This window comes from Tachypleus tridentatus, chromosome 9, assembly GCF_004210375.1.
Source record: "Tachypleus tridentatus isolate NWPU-2018 chromosome 9, ASM421037v1, whole genome shotgun sequence".
NCBI classification, from domain to species: Eukaryota; Metazoa; Arthropoda; class Merostomata; order Xiphosura; family Limulidae; genus Tachypleus; species Tachypleus tridentatus.
The window spans coordinates 95,985,723-95,999,524 of NC_134833.1; the positions used below are offsets into that span (position 1 = coordinate 95,985,723).

At 33.6% G+C, this 13,802-nt stretch overlaps 1 protein-coding gene across 2 annotated transcripts in view; it reads right to left on the bottom strand.

Moving 5' to 3' along the window:
- LOC143225810 (uncharacterized) overlaps window positions 1–6,959 on the bottom strand; it is a 30,829-nt gene extending 23,870 nt beyond the window's left edge. Inside the window, exon 1 of one of the 2 annotated variants that reach the window (XM_076455853.1) lies at window positions 6,477–6,959. The gene's annotated coding sequence lies outside the window, so the exon portion shown is untranslated. The remainder of the gene's footprint in view (window positions 1–6,476) is intronic. The other variant, XM_076455852.1, reaches the window with a different exon arrangement.
- Window positions 6,960–13,802: the final 6,843 nt, after the last annotated feature.

Here is a 13,802-nt window from a genome sequence, read left to right on the forward strand (position 1 = left end):
ATAACATAATGACATATGGATGGATAGGGACTTACGGGCCACCCTGTAGATAAAAGCAATGCGACTGAGTAAAACTCGATGAGTATAAAAACCTACATTTAAAAGATACTTTGTAATCCATTTATAATTCTTTTGTCCGGGAGTTATACTAGTAACTGTCATTCACAATAGAGTGCGAATTCACATTCATATTGACTATACAAGTTTGTGTTAAATAGCCATAGTTGTTTCAGGGCTTCTAATTTATGGTAAAGAATTGACTGTAATTTACTTATTACAACATTTACACGATATTTTCTTTATTATACAATAATAATGCAACTGTCAACATTAAAGAGCATCATAAGAAGTGGATGCATTGTATCTATAAAATGAATATATGTATATATTTTTTTTCGTTCCAGGTTTTGACCACTTCTGGAAAACAAAAAAAGGTTCATCATGTTACTTATTAATAAATTACTGACGTAATAATTGTTGTTTTTATTGCAACTGAGAGAAGGCTTAGAACACTCATTATTAAAATTGTTGAAGTGGTAAGTGATTTGTGTGTAAGCCTGAAGTTGAGACTGAGTAAACTTATTACTGTAAATGGACAAATAGGTGAACATTTCGAAAGGTAATTTACTCAGTTCAATCGTCATTAAACGAATAACAAATTATACATGGGATATGCACATTGTACATAGTATGTATAAATTTTAAACCCATTAAGTAACTTGTTAACATGCTACATGCTCGTTTTACGCCTATATAATAATTGGCTGAGAATGTAACAAATAGATTTCATAATCATAATAACTGGTTTAGGATACCATATTTCGGTTTTTTATTCACCATAATCAGGTGTCACATTAAAATGCTTCATTTAAGGCTTTTCCCTTTTTCAGTATAATTTGTTTAACTTTTTTGGTATTTTTAAGAGGTCTGAAACTTTAAGTTAAATAGCGAGGTCAAACATCATTAGGGCTCAAATATAGTTTCTCTAACACTGAATTATTGACTAGAAGAATAAAAGCCGTTTAACATCCACGTCACTACAATGTTTTTGCCTGGCTTTAAATCTCATAACGGGTACGGCTGTTTCTTTTATAATGCACACAAAGCTAAAATTGCAGAGTGTGTTTGGCAGCACTGAGGCACGAATCTTAGATCTTCTGATATGTAACCTGGGGTGGTAACCACTAGCTTAAGCTTTACCTTTATGTGTTATACTATTTATATGTTTCGATTGCACTATGATCATTTGTGTGCAATTAAACATATTGATTTGAACGTTTAAACAATACTCGAAAATTTAGATTTAACTTCATTTAGTTTGACAACATTCCCAGATGTTGTGAAATATAAGAAAGACAGACCAGAACAGAACCGTGAAAGATAAGAAATACTTTTTGGAGTACTGATAGGCTAGAAGCGATCGATGGTAGATAAAGATAATTGGAGTATTGATAGGCTAGAATATAAAGATTGACAGATAAACTATCATTAAAATGATGATATACTAAAAAAAAATAACGATAAGTAATGATAGTTTGAGTAATGAATACAATAGAACGATTATAAATAAAAAAGATATGTACATATTTTCAAGTTACAGTTATACGAGTGTCACTTCCAGCATGTAATTTACTTCGATTACACGTATATCCATTCGTCACATAAAATCCAGGAATTTTTTTTAGCTCCCCGGTGGCGCAGCAGTATGTACGTAAAAAATATGGTTTCAATACCCGTGGTGGGTATAGCACAAATAGCCCATTATGTAGCTTTAGGCTTAATTGGAAACAAACAAACAGTTTTAGTGTTTGAAAAGCGAGAACGATTCGACTGTTTAAATTACCAGATAGCGAATGAACACACAGAGAACGTTCTCCTTTATTATTTGGCACGGCATAGCCAAGCGTGTTAAGGCGTGCGACTCGTAATCTGAGGGTCGGGGTTCGAATCCCCGTCCCACAAAACGTGCTCGCCCTTTCAGTCATGAGGGCGTTATATTGTGACGGCCAATCTCACTATTCATTGGTAAAAGAGTAGCCCAAGAGTTGGCGGTTGGTGGTGATGACTAGCTGCCTTCCCTCTAGTCTTACACTGCTAAATTAGAGACGGCTAGCACAAATAGCCCTCGAGTAGCTTTGTGCGAATTTCAAAAAACAAACAAACAAAAACAAACCTTTATTATTTGGTCCGGCATGGCCAGGTGGTTAAGACACTCGACTCGTAATCTGAGGGTCGCGGGTTCGAATCTTCGTCACACCAAATATGCTCGTCTTTTCAGTCTTGGGAGCATTATAATGTGAAGCTCAATCCTACTATTCGTTCGTAAAAGAGTAGCCTAAGAGTTGACGGTGGGTGGTGATGACTAGCTGCCTTCTCTCTAGTCTTACACTGCTAAATTAAGACGGCTGGCGCAGATGACCCTCTAGTAGCTTTGAGCGAAATTCAAAACAAATCAAACCTTTATTATTTAGGCCAATGATTGTATGCCGCATAGACCATGTCAGATCTTTGTGCTGCCAATGTACCATTGACGGATATAATTTGTTTTAAACAAACAACTTAATCATAGGTAATATTATTGAAAGAAATTGAACAGAAAAATAATTCAACGTGGAATGGACAATACGCAAACTTTGAGTCCTGGCTAGTTGAATTCAATGGTAATTCCCAGAAACTGCCCTCCAGTTTTGAGAAGTGAGGTTTAATTTACTTTTAGTGTTTTAAAGATTTTCCCGTATACCCAGAGGTACACATTCTATAAGTAGAGAACCATTGACTTAGGCTTCGCTTTGATTGGCAGGAACACGATAACTTATCCAGTGAAAGATTGTACTCATTCTCTCAGCTAGAGTATAAATTAGTTTTATTTAAATAGTTTGATAAGCACTTCAAAACTTAGGTATGTTGTACTAGTGTCTTTGGTTATTTTTATGCGTGCTTATTGCTTATATTAAGTCATCAAGTTTTAAACAATGCCTTTCATGTGCTACACATGCCATCACCATTTTAACAATTACGTCATATCTCCTATTACAACTAGAATTTAGCATCAGGTGCTTCATGGCAGAAACTCCCATACTAATAAATCACAAATAGGTTTTTGTTTTTTTAAAAACACAGTTTAATTAAGCACGCATAAGTGCAAGTAGCTAGTGAGTCATACAGGGTTCTCTGATACAAGCTAGTTACGAGAACTCCACCCAGATGAAGGGGTGGAAACCACGTTCACACAATATTGTATAAAGTACTCAAGAATAAAAGCTTTCAAGGATTTGTAATAGATGTTTAGGTATAGAAGCGATCTTCTAGAAAAAGGTAACGCTTATAAGTTCACTGTAATGTTAACACCACAAATTACTAGTTTTTATTAACACTTTTATTGGATGATTGCCCTTTTCGATGACATTACAGTCTTTCGCGATTATCATTAAAGAAAAGAAAAACATTTTAGCACGTGCTGAGTGTCGTATCGTACACTGATAATAGAAAACAACGTAATAGATATTTCTATATTCACTTTGTTTGTAGCGTTTTATGAAAAGTTCCAAAGTATTGTTTATTATAAATTCTAAAAACTCATAACGTTAACACCTGCACCTGTCAAACAACTTTGGTGAAAATGTTAACTGCTTCAATACTGTTTTCTAAAAGCTCCATGCTTGTAAATAATGTCGTTAAATATACAATATGTAATAGTAAACTAATATTCAGATATCTTGACTGTGACTTCAAGCACATTTCTTGACCTTTTTGTGTTTTCGTTTCAGAGTTTAAGTCATACTAAGTTTGTTTTCAGACTCTGAATACTAAAGATACAATTTGCATGAAACTCGAAACGTAACCACGAAAATAGAGGCCTGATTAGTTTGGTTGTTGTTTGGTGCATAAGTACACACTGGCACGAAAATCAAGTTTTTAGCATTATAAGTCGGCATACTTACTGCTGAGCCTCTGGGGAAGGGGACACACAAAGAGACAGGAAAAATAAAAAAAGAAATAATACCAAACCGACTATGATGCCTCAACCCGCTTTTCTACTTTGATTTTTGGTTTGTTGTTGCACCAGAGGGTAATTTAATGTTCATGGCGTAATATCAAAAACCTTTTAACAGTTTAGGAAGTGATTCAGTTACACAGTTAATGCAGGAAGCATAATTACAAAATATTTCATTTTTTTAAGACCATGGTTTCCTCAGTAAGGGTATCATTAGGTACAAACTGAACCATCTAGTAAGCAGGTATATATATAAGTTTAAGTAAACAACTGTAAATAGCATTAACATGTGTAGTGTCGCTAATGGAATGAGAGCTGAAGAGCCATTTAGAGCTTTTTCTTCATTCGTTTCAATATTTACATTTATTTCTAAAATTGTAAAGTTATTTTTGGTCCTTTTTCAATTTGTTCCCGAATAAAACTAGTGTTTAATTTTCATAAGGTATGATGTGAGTGTTGAGTTCATTTTCGCTAGTTTCAAGCTTCTCAAAAGTTCTTTACTCTTGTTTATTTTTGAGTCCTTTGTCTTGACCTACATATAAATTATTGTAGTTTTGAACGGTTAATTTGTAAACATACTACTGTGACTGTATTTTTCATTTTTTTCTTTTTTGTTACAAACATTTTGTTCAGATTGTTTGTACAGTAGAAGACCAGTCGAAATTTCTTTCTTCTTACATCATTTAATTTTTCTTTTTATAACATGTGAGTGTATTGATTTTATAATTGATTTGTTTTCAACAATAATGTCTAAATTAACTTACTTAGATATAGATAATTGACAGCAATGTATTTGTTGTTTTTAATATAGTTTCGTAATCTTCAGATGACAAAGGTACAGTGATAACTTGTGTAACAAACTATGAAAGCGACAAGTTTGTGCGAAATTGAATATCTTGAAGAAGCATGTATTATAGTATCAATATAAGTTGATTTTCTGAATATTCTTAAGGAATGTATCCCGTTATTTATGTCAATATTTTCAATATTTAAATCCAGTAAATTAATATTTCAGTTTCTGTCATATTCCATGACAAACGTAAAATATTTATTTTGTAAATTTAGAAGAGATAAAACATTGTCAAATTGATGTCTGGACACTGGTCAAAGACAAATCACATCATCAACGTCTTGGTTTAAAAAAATGTAGAAATAAAGAGAAGCATAGAAATGAATCTAGACAAAGAACGTTCTAAACGACCAAAATCAACTAAGGTTCCTCCTCACTTTCCATCCCTCACGTGCCACGAGATTGAATATCAGGGTTACTTCCGGTTGTTTGGTTATACACATACATACATATACGTACCTTTAGACCTGTAAAAATATGCAGTTTTTTGTTAAAACTCTGCAACGCACCTAGAGGAATTTATTTTATGTCCTTGCCGGTTGGTAAGAGAAATTGAGAAATTGTTTAGTTTTGAGTAAAAATCTTTTGTGAAGCTAAGTGAAGAGATTAAAGTACAAGAAATAACATTTTGTTATCACTAAGTGAACAGAACTCAGCATTATTATTTTTTATTGTATAATTCAAAACAACCAGAATAACATTATAAACTGTTACAAACGTGGCTAGTGTTGTGCTATTTAGCTCTATGAACACTGATCAATATTAAAAATAAATGACAAAGCTCACGTTATTGTAAGCATATTTTCAACACTTAATTTTCCATTGTAGATTCAAAATCACAGACATGTAAAAATACCATTTCTGATCTATTTTATGCTTCCCACAAGTCACCCAAGAATCTTTTCATATAGAACCAAAACTCGTCAGTCTGACTGTATGATGGGAAAGCAAACACTGTCCTAAATGCTATTTATATATGCAGTATAATAATTTAAAATATATATGGTTTAAAAGCCAAAAGCCGTTGAATTATTAAAAGTCAATAGGCCAACAATTTATGGTGAAAATCATATTAACTGCAAGTGTTTTCTTTCCTTACAGTCTTCTTAATTTGTTCATTGCGGATGCAACGTCATATTGGTGTACAACAGCAGTAACTGTTGGAATAAAATATTGTTGTGAATTACACGACTTTAACTTTCAATGAGCAAGGGACAAACTGAGAGGAATGTTTAAAAAAAATGTTTAACATGATTTACATTATAAATATTAGATTTGTTCCTTTCTAATGATTTGCCTGCTTTCAACAGTTAAACGGAAAATAGTGTATATAACATTTACTGTTTTACAAAGATCAATATGGGCTTCTTATTGAAAAACGCAGCAGAAAATCTTACTTTCGAAATTAAGATATGAAGTGAGTTAGAGAAATATTTAAAATAAGTAATAAGACATCACATCCACGTAATCTTTACAAATCGTCATCATTTCATCTAGATTCTGAAAGAATCTTCAAAAATACAAGTTACGCACGGAATCCATGGTGTATGTTTAGTATAATATAAAATTTAGTTTAATATAAAGGAAGAGACTTAGGTTTTTTTTAAGAAGTTCGAAGACAGTGTCGTTTACCTGTGTTTCTGCTCGCACCGTGCACGTGCTGTAAGCTAAGTCAGACGTGTTTCAGGGCGCGTGTTTTGTTCTTGGTCTAATTTGACAAGCTGTCGACAATTGCATCAAAGTGGTAATCCTTACCTCTCAGTTAGACGTTATGGCCAACAGTTCCTTCGGTTTTAGGGTTAGTTAATCATCAGGATATGTTTTGTATTGAAATATTTCACTCTTCTTTCACGAAGAAACAAAACAACAGGATTAGCCACGTCGCCCCCACGTTCACCGAGCTCCTCACTAAACAACGAATGACAAACATACAGGAAATCCCGGCTACTAGGTTCCCTCATAGCCATGCAGATAGTCACGTGAGCGTGATGTGAAGTCTCACGGAGCAGAGCACAGAAATAGGCTGAACGAATATTTTAACTTGATGTTGGCAGTTTTCCTATTGTTTGGGTTCGATAAATATAATCATTTGACTTTGTGACTATGGTGGCCTCCCAAATGAGCTACTGCAGCTAGTAAGTACACTACAACTTACGGGAAGAATGCCTTCAGAAAGTAGCAAGTGAGTCTTGCCTTGCATGATTCAAAACACCAGGTGCTAGAGCTGAAACCGACAGAAATTCTTGGAGATAAAGAAGCGTGGAAAATATTAACACTCGACTCAGCAGGTGCAAGATGAAAGTAGACTCACGTAGCTAACGACTACAGCTGCTATTGTTGTATCCAGACATTCTAATTTATTTTACAATGTATGCAAGTGACGGATAACAATAATTTAAAAACAGCACGATGTCACATGATAAAACGTTGATGTTCAAACACTTTTGGAAGGTGTATGGTTTTACGCTGTTAAGATTGGGTGAGATATTCAAAAAAATTATTATCGCTAACATTATGAAGAGGGAATTAATTGAAACAGGACTATGGAAAAAAAAATATTATAATGATTAAAATAAAAAAATACCAAAATCACATTTTGAAGAATGAAAATGTTTAATACTAAAGACACATGCGTTCGCAAGAGACGTTTTTTTTGGAGTATATTAGTATATCGCATAATGAAAACTATTAATCCATTATATCAGGTTAAAATTATATAAATGCAATAAAAAGATATTGAAAACTCTGAATTTGTGTTATGAGGCTATTAACTCCAAAAAGTGAGAACATATGTTTAGATAGGATTGATTACAGGTACGAACCACGTTAAGATAACAGAACGATCCTCAAAGATGCAGTTTCAACAGTTAGAAAACAGAAGTAAGACTATCTCTTATACTGTTAAGTTAGATTAAAGCTTTGGATAATCAGAAGCATCAAATACAAGCTCGTTACTAGCTATAGGAACACCAAGGTCGTGATGTCCGTTGTTCTTGTCTTTCACTCAGTTACTCACACAAAATGCCTCCCAGTGGCTCAGCGGTATGTCTGCGGACTTAAGGGCTCAAACCGTGTTTCGATACCCGTGGTGGGCAGAGCACAGATAGCCCATTGTGCAGCTTTGTGCTTAAAATCAAAACAACCAGCAACTACTCACACAAAAATACACACATATTTATATGTAATTGGAAGTTACAGCTTGAAATCTGGTTTCGACATCGGTAGACTATTGATTCTAGCCTGAAACATCTCGTTACGAACGGTTTGTAACCTGAACTTTTTGTTACCAAAAATATTTCGTTACGACATCCAAGTTACTGTCATATCGCTACGAAAGGTTTCGGTGCAAGTCTTTTATTTTTTATGTGTATGATTTGTGAATTTTCTTACTATATTCACTACTGTGAAACATATATTATCTTTGCAAATGTTCAACTTATTAAAGGTGTTTTGAATTCAAGTCAAAATGTGTTACGGTACAATAAATGTTTTTGCAGATCTAAATTATTTTCACTGTAATCTATGTTTTATATTCACGACACTCCAATTCTCAGTAAGTTTAGACACCCTCTCATCCACTTAGCGTTATGTAAGTTTTAAAAGTCTCCAAATGACTGTAAAATTTACGATCTATTATCGTTTTTTATTGACACCAATAAAGAACTGCCTGTCACAGAATCAATATTCGTAACAAAATCTGTCATGTCATAAAAATGATTTAACAAGAATATACCCGTCACAAGTTGTCCTGCTAATAGTGTGGCGGTAGCAAAATGTCCAGTAATAAAATACCCAGATCCCATTGATTTTGGTTATGGTATTAATTTGGCAGTTTAGTAATAAGATACAGCAGAATTAATTAATAAACAAATTAATAATAAATATTTTAACTAAAAACTGAACAAGAAAAATTATTTAATCACATATTAAAATAAAAAATCCAATAACTGGAAACATCAGCAGTAATGCAAATTACAGAATATTGTAGCAATTTTACACTGAAAATATTATTTTATTTCTGTAGGTCTTGTGTAACGAGTACTGAAGCGCTTTCACATTGACTAGACTCTTGTATTTTCAGTGAGTTCTAAGTTCACAGAACAAATTAGAGCGGTCATACTGACAATATTGTTGTGTTCTCCGGAAGAGTTGTAAAACCAAAATTCTATGACACTATTATACTGACGATACTTTTGTATTTTTGGAAAGAGTTGCAAAACCAGAATTCTGTAGCGCTGTCATACTGACAATATTGTTGTATTTCAGTAACACCACGTACCATAGTGCTATAATAAAAACAGTTGTAAAATCAGAGAGTATTCTAATGTTGGAATGCTGATAGCACCATTGGTATTTTAGAAACTATTGTAAAATTAGAGATTCCTATACTTTTACATCTACACAAACTTTGCATCAAATATTTTTACCAGTGTTTTTTCTGTCAGATATTTTTGACATCCTCAGCCAGAAATCTCATCCTCCTAAAAAGCTCTTGCCACCCGTTCAACATTCCTTATACGTTATGCCACTTCCATTAGATAATCCTAACCATCTGGAAACCTCGATGCTAAATGCTTCTTTCTACTTTTTCTTTGTTTCTGCCTTTGAAAAAAACAAAAGAAAAATTCCTTTTCAAATACTAACTTCCTTTCTACTCATGCCAATGTTCATGAATTTATAAATTTACACATCCATTATACTTTATATTATATTATATTATATTAATATTTAGTTTCATCAGATTTCTTAGTCGAAGAGGGAGTACAACCCTCTGATAGTCCTCCAGCCCTCGATCTGGCAGGAAATGGCAAGAGGGTATAAAAATTCTTTTTCATCATCCGTACAAGAGAATAATTCTGGTATTGAACAGAAGGCCTCTTGGCAGACTTTTGAAGACGAAAGATAAACAATAAAGATTTTATTGTTAAAAATTCAAATGTATTGAAAAATATTTCTGAGTTATTTTTCTTAATTTTATATTTAACATTGAATTAAATGCTTGGACGTTCCCTTGAACATATTGAACAAAATGTAACCATGCGTTTAATGTTACAATACTCTTTTTGAACAGTATCTTGGCATAAATATTGCGAGATGTACTACATATGTATAGAAAAATATATTTTAAATTAAAACGTATGTGCGAATTCATCGTATAATAAAATGGAATTAAACGGAGCTATAATTGATAATTTCTCCGAACTTACACCAGGTGATCTTGAAACGTGTTTTTAAATAATTTGTTTGTTTTGAATTTTGCGCAAAGGTACAAGAAGACTATCTGCGCTAGCTGTCCCTAATTTATCAGTGTAAGACTAGAGGGAAGGCGGTTAGTCATCACCATCCAACGCCCACTCTTGGGCTACTCTTTTAACAATGAATAGCGGGATTGACCGTCACATCATAACGCTCCAACGGTTGAAAGGACGAGCATGTTTGGTGTGACGGGGATTCGAACCCGCAACCCTCGGACTACGAGTCGAGTGCCTTAACCACCTGGCCATGCCAGGCCTTTTGGATAATCCACAATCATATTTCATCAAGAGGAATATTCACTAGAAATAGTGCTATCTGTTGAAAGTCTAGTAATTATAACTTGCATAAACTACTATGCAACTCTTTCACGTGATAGATCAGTCAGTTGCTTAACGTTAATAAAAAGGTTAACGATCGAAGCGTACATTTGATGAATCCAGTTGAAATCATCAAGACTGGGACCTACCAAAGAAAAACTAAACAGAGGCCATGAGATTAGCTGTTCTACATTTCTGAATATATAGTTTCTCATTAACTCTGAGAAACCTTTAAGCACGTTCCCAAGTTTTACAAGATTAGACTTTCAAATATATATATATGTACATAAGTTTTTGTTGTAGATATAAATCACACTAGGATGCTGTTAACGTCTTTAAACACTTATTAACTGTTACATTAACATTATTTAACAAGATACTTTATCTAGAAAGTAGAACTTGAAAAAGAATCAGTTTAGCGCTACGGAAACACTTAAAGGGAGAGAAGTAACAAAATTATCATAAATGGAACGCTACTGCAAGGCTTCAACTTTGAAAACTTGTAGAAAAGACGCTCTAATCGACATATTTCAATAACATAATTTCAATTAGTTGGGTAATTAAAACAAAGTTATGTTTAAAATAAAGCTACTATAAATATTTGAGCTTTAAGGTTGTGTAAATGAAATATTATTATTAAGATACACTCCTATAAAAACTTCAACTCAGACACTAAATAGAAAATACACTACTAACAACACTTCAGTTAGGAGAATACCATATATAAAATATTCATCACACTTTACACAGATATCTTATATGTTCTAACACTGTGACATGTCACTGCAACACAACGAGCTTAATTGTTGGCTCAAAATGAATTTTTGACCATTCAGCAATTATATGTTGTTAGTCATTAACTTGTGGCTAGAGGAATGTTCAAAATGCTCTTTTCAATGAATGATTTCCACGAAATAAGTTTATTTATTAAACACTGTAGAGTCAAATAATGCAATGTTTTAAGAAGGAGAATTTGAATATTCTCAATAGAAGCGAAAAAACATGCACATCATAGCATTTAATACAACAATAAACTCTGAAACCCCAATTCACACCAAGTTGAAGCAACCTGTCATTTACATAATGAAGGCAATAGTTAGAAAAGAAAACCTTCAGATCCAAACAACCTTAGTTGTGACTAAACTTACCATTAACAAGATAATAAAAGATGACTTTAAAGTGACGAAGGTTCATAAGTGTCCAGTGACATCTTGAAATCAACAACTGTTTCCAAAAAAAAAAAAAGAAGTTTCGAAGTGGATTTTCGATGGATGTTTGTCAGATTAACCTGAGGATAGTCTATATTTACGTTAAATACTGACTATTATAAAAAAATCTAAAATAAAATATATTTTACTTTCATATTAGACACTTCTTAACATCTTAAAAGGCAGCCATGACTGCTAAGCCTTGAAAAATGATTATATTTCGCTCTACTTAATTTTTTTTCAAATGAAGTACAAAAATTAAATGTAATTTTGGTCATCGGCCTTTATACATACATTTTGATTAAAAAGTTCCTAAGGAAAGGATGTAAGGTACATACAAGAAAATCTGAGAAACATCTGAACCCTAAAGCCAATAGCGCGCAAATGGATCCTACCAGCTCAATAATCACTATTTCCGACATTGAGTTTGTATTTTAATTACACAAGAATTATCTGCGCTAGCCATCCCTAACTTAGCAATGTAATACGAAAGGGAAGGAAGCTACTCATCACCAACCGCTACCAACTCTTAGGCTTCTCTTTTACCAGTGAATAGTGGGATTGACCTTCACATTATAACTCCCCCACGGTTGAAAGGACGAGCATGTTTGATGCTATTGGGACTCGAACTTGGGACCCTCGGATTACGAGTCGAGCAACACTAACAACCTGGCCATTCTGGGACATTCAGATATTGAGATTGATTTAGCTACCAGAACTGACACATCGAACTTACTTGCGCTTGCTCACTATGGTGCGATATATACTGGTTCTTACAAAAAGGAAACCAAAGCACACGTTGATTTAAATGTGGCTGAAAAATCTTACAAGCTTTGAGCTGAGCAAATGATTACTTCGTTAAAAGCAGGCCACTTACATGAGTACAGTATTCTATCAATTTCTGAATTAAGGAACTATTTAACTTAACTGTTCACTAAGCAGAAGAAGTAATGTTAAATATCTTAAATCAATTTTAAGGATAGTACTTTACAGCTATGTGAAAATGTTATAAACAATACAAAAGCAGTGGAGAAATCGTTTTAACAGTAATGTAGCACATAATGAAATTGGAACCAATAATAAGAAAAACTCTATAGATAAATTTATTTTTTCTGTACTTTGATTGTTGTGCAACTCTAGTATATGCTTATTTTTTTATTATATGGAAAACTGTGAGCAAAACATTCTTAAAGGAAACATCGCAATTACTTTTTCTTAATACGAACAAGACACCCAGTCCTCAACAAGTACAAAGTTGGATGAGTGTTGAATCTGTTGTAAGCATGGTAAGCAAAATGGAAGTCACCAGTACCAGCTGTGATGCTAGGGTTCCTATTATCAACGTATCTGAGGTTGTTTGTTGAGAAATGAGGAAAAGAGGTAGATACCACACAACAAAGACCTGCTCAGTAATTTTTTATTAGAATACGGTTTTGTGTTTCTGGGACTAGATGGTCAATTGAATCGAACTACTGTGAGTTAACACTATGTCGACAACCAGTAAACCACTTTCACTGGAGCACTATGCAAATGCTGAAATACAATGGAATCTGCAATGTCACATTCTCCTGAAGAAGAAAAGCCACCTGTTCGAAAGCGCTCCAGTCTTGGATATCATTTGAAAACATTACAATTTTTGTAGGTGCTCCTCCGTGCTGACCTCTTAACCAGAATAGAATGGAATTAGACATTCTTTAGAGAGGCTTATTCAGCTCTAGTAGTAATTATCAGAGAGAAGAATATATGTCATTAGTCTGCATTAATTTTATATGAATAAACATGTTGCAATGTAGTGCTTTTCCAGCACATATGGAGAACAGGGTGAAAAGTGAACCATTACAGTATTTCTTCACATTAAAGTAGGTGGAGTTTCTCAGTTACATTATGGAAAAAAGAAAGATGGAGTACTTATGGGCCCAACTGATATAGCTGTAGTAAGAGATTGGCCATGACTCACAGCAAAGGAAATTCATAATTATATTGGTTTTGAATCATATTACCAATGACATCTCCAATGATTAATGGGCAACTTCGCGAATCTGGCAACACCACTGTTGTATGAAGCAAGGAATGTGAGCAAGCATTCTGGTCCCTAAAGCTTGATTTAGTATGTGTTGCAAGTACTGGTATATCCACATCATGACTGTAAGTTTGTTTTGAACACCAATGAAAATAGA